We start from the raw sequence: 10,276 nt of genomic DNA on the forward strand, positions 1-10,276 counted from the left end.
GGCACTCCCATTGCTTGACTGTACCTGTGGCTTCACCCACAGACCCCTGAATAAAGGTGACTGTTCCACAGCCCCCTCCCCAATTCAGGACAGTCGACCAGCATTGGCATGCCTCCATTCTATTGTTAATAAAAGCCTGTTGGTTTTGCATAACTTCCAGTCTTTTGGAGTTATTGATGGTTCATCATGTATACAGTATGTGTTATTGAGGAGAATGGCCACAGGGGTACCCTGCACCCACTGATTGCCTGTTCCCTTTCCCTCTCTAGAAGGTCACCCAGCTATCTTTCTCCTCCCTTGTATGTGTGATTGCATTCCTGTAACTCCTATCTATCATCCCCTCAGCTTTCTGAATAATCCAGAGTTCATCCAACTCCAGCTCCAATTCCCTAACATGGTTTGTAAGGAGCTACAATTAGATGCACCTCACAGATGAAACCATCAGGAATAGTGTATCAGCAAACTTAAATACTCCTATTCTCATATTCCACTGGGTTGCTTTGAGCTCAATTTGGCTGCTGGTTTGCGATTTTAGGTCCAACAGTTTGGTAACAAATCCACCAAGGCAGCAGGTTTGAGCAAACATACTGTGAATGCACTGCATAGTTGCCTACATTTAAGTGAGGCTTGTCCAGAGTGAGTGGAGCTTGATTCAAAATTAACCTTCAATAAACTAAGGGAAAGCTTCCTCAGTCTGGAGAGCTGTTAATGTGGAGGCCACTTGGAGGACCAATGACTGCAATAGAAAACTCCCCAGGGCCCATACAAATCAGTTTCTGCACTTGAAGCCAATGCCTTGGCTTGAGTACAGAGTGTAATTGGCTGATTCTTGGAATATTATTGGGATCATTGCCAGAACAACTTCGGTTAATTATACACAGGGACTGTGCCTGTGGAACAAGTGTGTTGCTGTTTGAAATCCAGTTGCTTTTGAGAAGTTGTTCTGACTGCAAGCTTTCACATCAATTTAACCAACAAAACAACACTATTAACCAATGCTCTTGTGGATCAGCATGTCTGAATGTGCAACTAAACTTTATATGGATTTGGAGTGTTTTTTCAGTTGAGAATGTGGTAGCTCAGAGATTCTTAATTGAGACAGTTGTTGGGGTCTGCAGTCTCCTTTGGTGCTTTTTAAAAATTTCATTAAATGGGATGTTACGATACTGATAGATCCGTTGGCGAAGTGACGAGATACTGAATTCTTGCACCCATCCTTATGACAGGGTAATAGGGCTTATACCCATAGACACTAAAGAAATACAGTTATGACAGGGTAGTAGGGCTTATACCCAGAGACACTAAAGAAGTACAATAGAGCCCCTGGTATCCAGCCCCTATGGGGATTGGTAAATACTGGATAAGTGTATTTTCTGGTTGCTTGAGACTTATTCTTACAATGCCTAACTAACACACCTACATTAAGAATAAACAGTTTAAAAGGCAAAAATACTGTACTGAAGAAACTTTGCTTGCATGAATATATAATCCTTAAAGCATTTTACTTTATTTTCAGTCAAATTCTTTGAAAACATTTAACTGATGCTGAATCTGCAGGTTCCTCCCCCTCCACGGAGCCGCACGAAAGATGAACAATAACATTATAAATCATTAACCCCTCCTCCCCCAAGCGTACCAATAAAGCCTCTAACTGGGCCAACTCTTACTAAACAGCTATAAGGAGACACTTTAAGAGAGTCACCCCAACAGCGAATGGCATCAACCAGCTCTTCATCCTGGGAGACACTATTGCTGTTTCACACAACTTTATTCAAACTGCTGCTATAAGCAAAGCACATCCAAGGATCTCGCTGGCTGAATATTTACTCCCATCTTCACCAACGGCCTATGTGCTACTTCAGAGAACACTGAATTTTTCAATTCTAAACATTTACATATTTATTTATTTATTTATGTTCCTCAATCTTTCTGCAGGTTGCTAGAATTCTGGATACCAGGGATTTTACTGTATTGCCAAGTCAGGGGTGTCGCTGCCCTGGTCGTACAGGTTTGAGAAGTGCTATTGGCATGCCCAAGGGAGGTCATTGTGGTGGATTCTGTGTACACTGTGTGCTGGTGGTGGAAGGGATGCCAGTTCAGTGGTGTCCTGGATGGAGTTGATCTTCTTGAGTGTTGTGGACCTGGTTGTCCAGGAAATTGGGACTTCTTCTCATTCTCCTCCCTACGTCTTTGTACAGGGTGAGCAGACTGGGGAGTCAGAAAGTGAGCCAATTATCACACCAATACTCCTGAGCGTAAAGCACTGCAAAAGGTAGTGGACACAGCCAAGGACATCACAGGCCAAACCTTCCCTGCCATCGAGAACATCTGTAAGAGACACTGTTGTTGGAGAGCAGCAGCAATCATGAAGGATCCATATCACCCAACACATGCTCTGTTTTTGCTGTGATGTATAGGTCACACAAAACTCACAGCACCAGATTCAGGAACAGCTGCTACCCCTCCACCATCAGACTCATCAACAACAAACTCAATTAAGGACTCATTTATGAACTCACACTTTTGCACTTTATTGATTGTTTTTTTTCTCTTTGTACAGGTACTCCATGACATACATCTGTGTTCCATTCCGGATGACTGGTCGTGTCTTGGAATGGACGTATGTTGGAATTGCCCTGTTTCCCACAACAAGATAAAGCTGCTGCTGATACTGAAGAGTAAAGCAATTGATTTCCTTCTGTTCTCTATTTCCGAATCCTTCTCATTCTCTCCGTTGCTGCAGACTCTGAGCACCCTGTGTACTCTACTGGCCTCGAAAATCTGTCTGACCATCAGAATGGGACACAGAGTTAAAATGTGATGAAATACCTCAACTTCCATCTATGTACCTATCTAACTGCCTTTTAAATGTCACAGTTGTGTATCCTTCGTCACTTCCCCCAGCAGCTCATTCTGTGTACCCATTACTCTCAGTGTGGAACAACTTGCGCACCTCAGACCTCCTAAACTATTTCCATCTTAAACCTGTGCCCTCCAGTTTTGGACCCCCTTTCCTGAGGAAAATACTGTATTGATCCCTTTTATCTATGACCCTCTACTTCTGTAAACCAGAGTGAAATTTGTGACAATTTTGTGGGTACCATGATCTGCTTGTGCTTTATATTAAGAGAATTTAAATTCCACAGATGCTGTGGTGAGATTGTAAGTCAGACCTCTGTTTTTTTTCTATTTCTCTCTGAGTACCGTCTCGCCTGCTTAAGGTACCCCAGTTTTTCAGATCCACATCACACTCAAACGCCTCAACCATGGGACCTTATCCCATCGATCATGTGTCCTCACTCGATCAGAAAAATTCCCTTAGGCTCACCTGCATTAACTTGTTTCCCTCTTCCTTAGTTCTGATGAAGGTTCTTCAACATGATCAGCTGACTGATCTACTGAGCGTATCTGGGATTTTCCATGATTTGACCTGACACATGAACTATGTCTCTTTGCTAAGAGATCCTGCCCCATGACACCCTGAGGCCAATTGTCACTTGAGAAACACAAGAAGGGACAGATGCTGGAATCTTGAATAAACAAAGAGAAGCAGGAGGGGATATAATAAGAAGGCAGCATCCATGTAGATAAATATTTCAGGTCAGGATCCTTTATCAAACCTTAAACCTTTAATCTAATTTGAATTCTGACCTGCGTTGTGCCATTGATCTGGGTGGTGTTCATTAGGTTGACATATTCATCTATTCTAGCCTCTCGGTTTTGTCACTGCTCTACCAGGCAACACAGACCATGGAAAAGGCGACAATAGGAATGATAAGATGCATTAATAAGGACCCTTGATACAGTTGACAGTATTTCACAAGTCACTTGACTAATAATTGCCAGTACAAATTAGATCACAGGACAGCTGGCATGATCAATGCTCATGTTCCCGTTCAGGAGCAGTACTGCTTATCTCCAGTGGAATATTCCATCATTAGATGCTCACATATCGGCAGCTAGCTAAGGAAGAGGTCTGATGATCACCAGCAATGGCTCTTTCATCCCTTACTTCCCCACCTGGTGGGATATCCTGGAACAAGGCAAATGTGGCTTTAGAGTAAACACCCAGCATAATGGTTGATCCCTTGTTTGTCTCATAGGGAGGTTTGAAATCACTACTGACCCATTTCTACCTTCTTGCTTGCTGATAATAAATTGATGGCAGTCGGCTTGTGACCATTGAAAGTCTTTTTGGTTTTATACGAAGATATAGAGAGATATGGCTCCTTGAAAATGGTCACCCGAGTCAGTGGGTTGGTAAAATAGGTGTTATCTTCACATAGTGAGGCAATGAGTATTGGTGTAAGGAAGTCACGTTGCTAAGATGTAAAACATTAACTCAGTTGCACTTGGAGTATCATGTTCCATTCCGGTCACCCTGTTACAGAAAGTATGTGGAGGCTTTGGAAAGTTTACAGAAGGGATTTTCCAGCATGTTGGCCTGGATTATTGGGTGTGAATGATGTGAGGAGTTGTACAAATTTGGGTTGTTTTATCTGTAGTGTTGGAGATTGAGGGGAGACTTGCTTGAAGTTTAGAAAACTATGAGAGCCTTTGCTAAGGTAGAAAGTCAGAATCTTTTTCCCAGGGTAAAAATATCACATTGTGCATGGAACAGGACAGCCTCTTCAACCAATGTGGCTGTGTTGAACATGAGTCCAACTCAAACTAACACTGCTGCTTGCATTTGATAGATCTCCTTCCATCCCCTTCATGTTCATGTGACTATTTAGAAGCTTCTTAAATGCTATGATCAGAATCAGAATTAATTGTTGCAAACAAGTCACAAAATTCGGTGTTTTGTGGCAGCATCACAGTGGAAGCATTCATATTATGAACCATATATTTTTTAAAAATTAAAAATTAAAAGTATCTGCTTCCACCACTACTCCTGGCAGCCCATTACAGGCACCCACTAATCTTTGTATATAATAAAACATCCCACACATCTCCCTTAAATTTTTTCCCCTTCATGTCCTCTCATGTGTGAGCCTTTTACCCTGGTAAAAAGATTTAGATTGTCCATATCAATGCCTTTTCATCGCATGATAAACTTCTATTAGGTCACCCTGAGCCTCCTGTGCTCTAAAGTTTGTCCACTGTCTCCCCAAAATTCATATCCTCAACAGCTACCCTTGGTGGCTTTGTTAGCGTAGCAGTTAGCGCAACGCCTTTACAGCGCTAGCGATTGATACCGGGTTTCGAATCCCATGCTGCCTGTGAGGAGTTTGTACGTGTCTACGTGGATTATCCCCATGGGGCTCCAGTTTCCTCCCACAATTTGAATCGTTCCGGAGGTATAGGTTAATCGGGTGTAAATTGGGCAACATGGACTCGTGGGCCAAAAGGGCCTGTTACCATGCTGTATGTCTAAATTTAAATTTAAAATAAAAAAAATTAAATTTAAATTTAAAACCAGGCAATCCGTAACCCTAAGCCTCACATACTAAATGACATGTATTCAGAGTTCATTAAAGATCAAAGGAGATGTGTGGGGAAGTTATTTATACAGGGAGTAGTGGGTAGAAGACCACAGAGCCCACCTCACTGACAAAAGACAAAGGAGGAAAAACCCAACACCCAACCCCAACCAACCAATTTTCCCTTGCAACCGCTGCAACCGTGTCTGCCTGTCCCGCATTGGACTTGTCAGCCACAAATGAGCCTGCAGCTGACGTGGACATTACCCCTCCATAAATCTTCGTCCGCGAAGCCAACCAAAGAAAGTGGGTGGCTGGAACTGGCTGCCAGTGGTCGTGGTGGGAACAGGTACAAAGAGTAACATTTAAGAGGTGTTCGTTATTGTGTGCTTAATAATGGGTCGAGTCAGCGGGTGAGGTAAACCAAATAAAAAACATTACTGATCATAACCAAACATGATAAACAGGATGGGGAGAGAGAACCCAGTGTGGTGTCTGCTTCCTGCTAGTTCTCGATTCAATTAACACGCCCTTGCGATTCTCACACATGCATGGTGCGCTATTGCAAGTACATTGGCTGCAATGTGATTGCAGTGGGTACAGAGCAGCCAATGGTAGCAGCTGTCTACATCCCCTTTCTTGAGATATCTCCTGCATGATACAGTGAACATATATAACTTTCACTAGTACAACAATATATACGTTCAACCCAATTCAGTCCCCGTATTTTGGTTTCGGCTTATATACACGCCCAGTGTGCATTTTGTAATAGCCCTCTGCTGATGTGGAGGCTTGGGGCACCTTGTCCTGATTGTCTCTACTGTCCATAGTCTCAGGGGTATTGTCCATTGCCTTTCCTGTGGGCTGGGGGCTCTCGTCAATCCCGGGCTCATGTTCCAAATCCAAAAATGCCAATATGCCTGGGTTAGTTTGAGATGGGGGTGGTTCTCTTTACTGGGAGGATGTGTCGTCTGTTCCTCCTGTACATTTTCCCCCTTGAACGAACCAGGGGTCATGGCAGCTCATTTCCACTGTGCATGGGCAGTCGTAACTTTGTGGAGTCTGCATCCTTATGACTTCCCCTTCAGTCAATGGGATAAGCGGCCGGCTGGTTTTATCATAACTTTTCTTTCACACCAGCCTTCTGTTTAGCAGCTGGGCCTTGATATATTGCGGGTCCTTTGGTTGGGGCTCCAGAAGTCTCCTTGCCACTGGTGAGGGTAGTCCTGGCCTGCCTCGATGTTAACTGCTGCGTCAGTGGTCCCAGGATGGTGCCATGAGGGACACTTCTTAAATTCAGTAGACTGAGGAAGACGTCTGTTTTCTCTCTGTGGGACTTCTCCATCAGCTGCTTGGCTCTTCTCACCGCCCTTTCGCCCAGTCCGTTCGATTGTGGGTACTCTAGGCTGCTGCTAATGTGGGTGAAGTCCCACGCTGTCGCAAAGTCGCAGAACCTCTGGCTGCCGTCGTCTGAGAGAAGTGTACGAGGTGCCCCTTGTACCGAAAAGTGTCATTTTAGTTTGGTGATGACGGCCACAAAGGTTGCGTCCCAGAGCAGGTCTATCTCGAACCAGCCTGAGTAGGAGTCTATTAGTACTAGGTACTGTTGGCTCCACCATTCAAAGATATCGGTCGCCACAGTTGGCCAGGGCAGGTCAGGTACTGGGTGTAGCTGCAGTGGCTCTTTTTGCTGGTGTGGCTTGGTACTGTTGGACATTGAACAGGACTGTTCCTTGTTGTCTATGTTCTCTGTCATACCTGGCCAGAAGACGATGTCCATCACTCTATTCTTCGTCACTTCTGCACCAGGGAGCCCTTTGAGCCCAATCTCCCCATACATATTCTGCAGTGTACTAAGGATGACTGCCCTTAGGCCCTTCATAATTATCCCCTCATCAATAAGCAGTTTGTCATGGTAAGGAAAGGAGGGTTCCACCGCTGGTGGTAGGCTGAACTGCTTGGCTGGCCAGCCGCCCTTAATGAAGGTACCAGGGGAGTTTAGGGTTGTGTCTTCAGCCATGTGCTTTCTTAGTTCATCCAGCCAGGCCAAGGGGTTACCGTCATCACATCAAAAGTGTCCTCTTCCTTGACTTGCTGGACCATGCATTTTCTGGGAGCCCGTGATAAGGCATCGGTTAAATGGATTTCCTTGCTGTTTTTGTGTACAAGCGTGAGGTGGTATTTCTGGATCCTGAGCATCATACGCTGCAGACTCACCGGTGCTGCATGAATGAGCTTGTTTATAATAGTCACTAGAGGTAAGGGTTCGGTTTCTTTGGTGACCGGCCTGCCATAGACATAATCAATGAATTTCGAGCAGGTGAAAACCACCACCAATAGCTGTTTTACAATCTGAGTAAGCCTGGTTTCCATGTCTGTAAGTGACCTGGAAGCGTATGCAACTGGATTTCCATCCTGCAGGCATGCTGCCCCTAAGCCATACTGTGAGGCATTGCAGGTCAGCATCACTAGTCTACGTACGTCATAGTAGGTGAAGACTGGAAGGCAAGACGCGTTTTTTTAGGGCATCGAAGGCATTTTGTTGTTGTTTGTGCCAGGTCCATTTGACATCTCTATGGGTCATCTGTCTGAGCAGAGCTGTCAGTTCACTGGAGTTGGGGGTGAACTTGCCCAAGTAGTTCAACATGCCCAGGAACCATTGCAGGGCATTTACATCCTCTGGGACTGGGATTTCGCTGATGGACCTCATTTTTTGGGGGGAGGGGGTCCACCTGCAGGCGCTTGCTGGTGAATATATGTGCCACTTTGCTGACTAGAGCAGGAATCTGCCACATGTCAAAACCAATAACTATTATTTCAACCAATGATGCTGCTCAACCCATTGAGTTTCTCCAGCAGATTGTGTTTGACTTCAGATTCCAGTGTCTGTAGTCTCCTGCGTGTCTCCAACCATATTTCGCACTGGTGTCTTTTGGATGAGACTTTATACTGAGACCCCACCTACTCTCTCAACTGAATGGCAACAGTGCTCATGTAACCTGTCTGATCAAAACTGAGAACTACCTCTCTGTGCTTGACAACTCCTGACTGCCAGAGAAGCATTCATTATCTTCTTCATTCTGACGCCAACCTCTCTGTCCTCAGCCTCATCCATTTTCAGATTGAGGCCAAATGTAAACATTAGGAACATGTTCTATTCCTCCAGGGTGGTCTGGAACCCAATGTCATGGACATAGGATTTTCCAATTTTCAGTAACCTTCTTCCCAGTCTTGTTTTACTGTTTTCTATGGTGGGAAAGTCTGGGACCAGAGGGCAATCTCAGAATACAAAAATGTCCCTTTGGAACAGAGATGGGGTTGAATTTATTTACCCAGAGGGTGAAGAATCTATGGAATTCATTGCCATGGATGTCTGTGGAAGCCAAGTAATTGGGTAGATTTAAGACTGAGGTAGACAAGTTCTTGATTGGGAAGAGAATCAAGGGTTATGGGGAGAAGGCAGGAGAATGGGGTTGAAAGGGATGGACTGAATGGCCTAAGTCCACTCCTAGGTCTTGTGGCCTTTCCAACTTCTTTACCCACTCCCATTCTTTTCACTCAAACTTACCCACCCCATCCCCAAGTGTTCTTGACCTCTACATGTCCCTTCATCTCTCCCTTCATCATTTGTCCAATAACCTCTCATCTCGGCCCCTTCCTAGTCTTCCTCCCCTCCTTTTTATACCTGCTATCTCCCCTTTCCACCTTGGCCTTGACATAGGGTCCCACCCAGCAACGTTGACAGATCATTTTTCTCTGTGGATACTGTCTGACCTGCAGAGTCCACTCCAGCCCTCTTTGTTTATTCAAGATTCCAGCACCTGCCCGTTCTTGTGTTTCTATGGCTAGAATTGGGCTCGGGGGTCAAGAGACAGGAGCTCTTAGGAGAGAAACATGGTTAATATGTCAGATTAGTAACTTTTCATCAAAATTATCTTTATCTTTATTTTCAATGACATGTCATTGAAGTTGTCAAAGGTAGATGTGCATTGACACGGTGGGCTGGATAGACACCTTCATGCCTTAAATTTCAATGATTCTTATTATTTGTTATTTTTATAAGGACTCACTTTAAGAAATTACCAAACTTTTTTTTTTTTTTTTTTTTTTAAATTTTTTATTTTTCACACCATAAATCACAATAGCCATGATATACACTTTTTCTTTTCCACACATTTACAGTGACTTTTTCTCCCTCCCCCCTCCCTCCTCCCAAGCCACCCCCCCATCCCTCCCCCCTCTCATCCATTTTAGTTATACAATCTAGGTTGCATTAATTCAGTTAGACAATGTTGTCATTCAACAAAAATACACCAGAAATTCTACTGAGTCCATTTTTTTCTTCTCTTCTCCTTCCATCAACTTAGGTAATGTTTGTTCCCGGTAGGTTTTCGCTATTGTATTTAATGTAAGGCTCCCATACTTGTTCGAATATTTCAATATTATTTCTTAAACTATATGTTATTTTTTCTAATGGAATACATTTATTCATTTCTATATACCATTGTTGTATTTTCAAATTATCTTCCAATTTCCAGGTTGACATAATACATTTTTTTGCTACAGCTAGGGCTATCTTAACAAATCTTTTTTGTGCATCCTCCAAGTCAATTCCAAATTCTTTAAGAAATTACCAAACTTAAAGCATATAGGATTGGGGGTTATGGATTTAAGATATTAAAACTTTGGACAACAAAATTTGTTTGGACAAAGCATGGAGCTTTATAACCAATATGTAGATACATTACAATGCAGGAACTGGAGGGATATGAATCATGTGCAGGCAGAAAAGACTTAGTTTAATTTGGGCAACATGTTCAGCACAGACATCATGAGCTGAAGCCCTTGTTCGG

General features: G+C 43.6%; 1 long non-coding RNA gene across 1 annotated transcript in view; it reads left to right on the forward strand.

Moving 5' to 3' along the window:
• LOC138763346 (uncharacterized) overlaps nt 1-9,580 on the forward strand; it is a 47,753-nt gene extending 38,173 nt beyond the window's left edge. Inside the window, exon 4 of the long non-coding RNA XR_011357498.1 lies at nt 2,561-9,580. This is a non-coding gene — a long non-coding RNA (uncharacterized lncRNA). The remainder of the gene's footprint in view (nt 1-2,560) is intronic.
• Nucleotides 9,581-10,276: the final 696 nt, after the last annotated feature.

The sequence above is a fragment of the Narcine bancroftii genome, chromosome 5, assembly GCF_036971445.1.
Source record: "Narcine bancroftii isolate sNarBan1 chromosome 5, sNarBan1.hap1, whole genome shotgun sequence".
In the NCBI taxonomy this organism is placed as follows: domain Eukaryota; kingdom Metazoa; phylum Chordata; class Chondrichthyes; order Torpediniformes; family Narcinidae; genus Narcine; species Narcine bancroftii.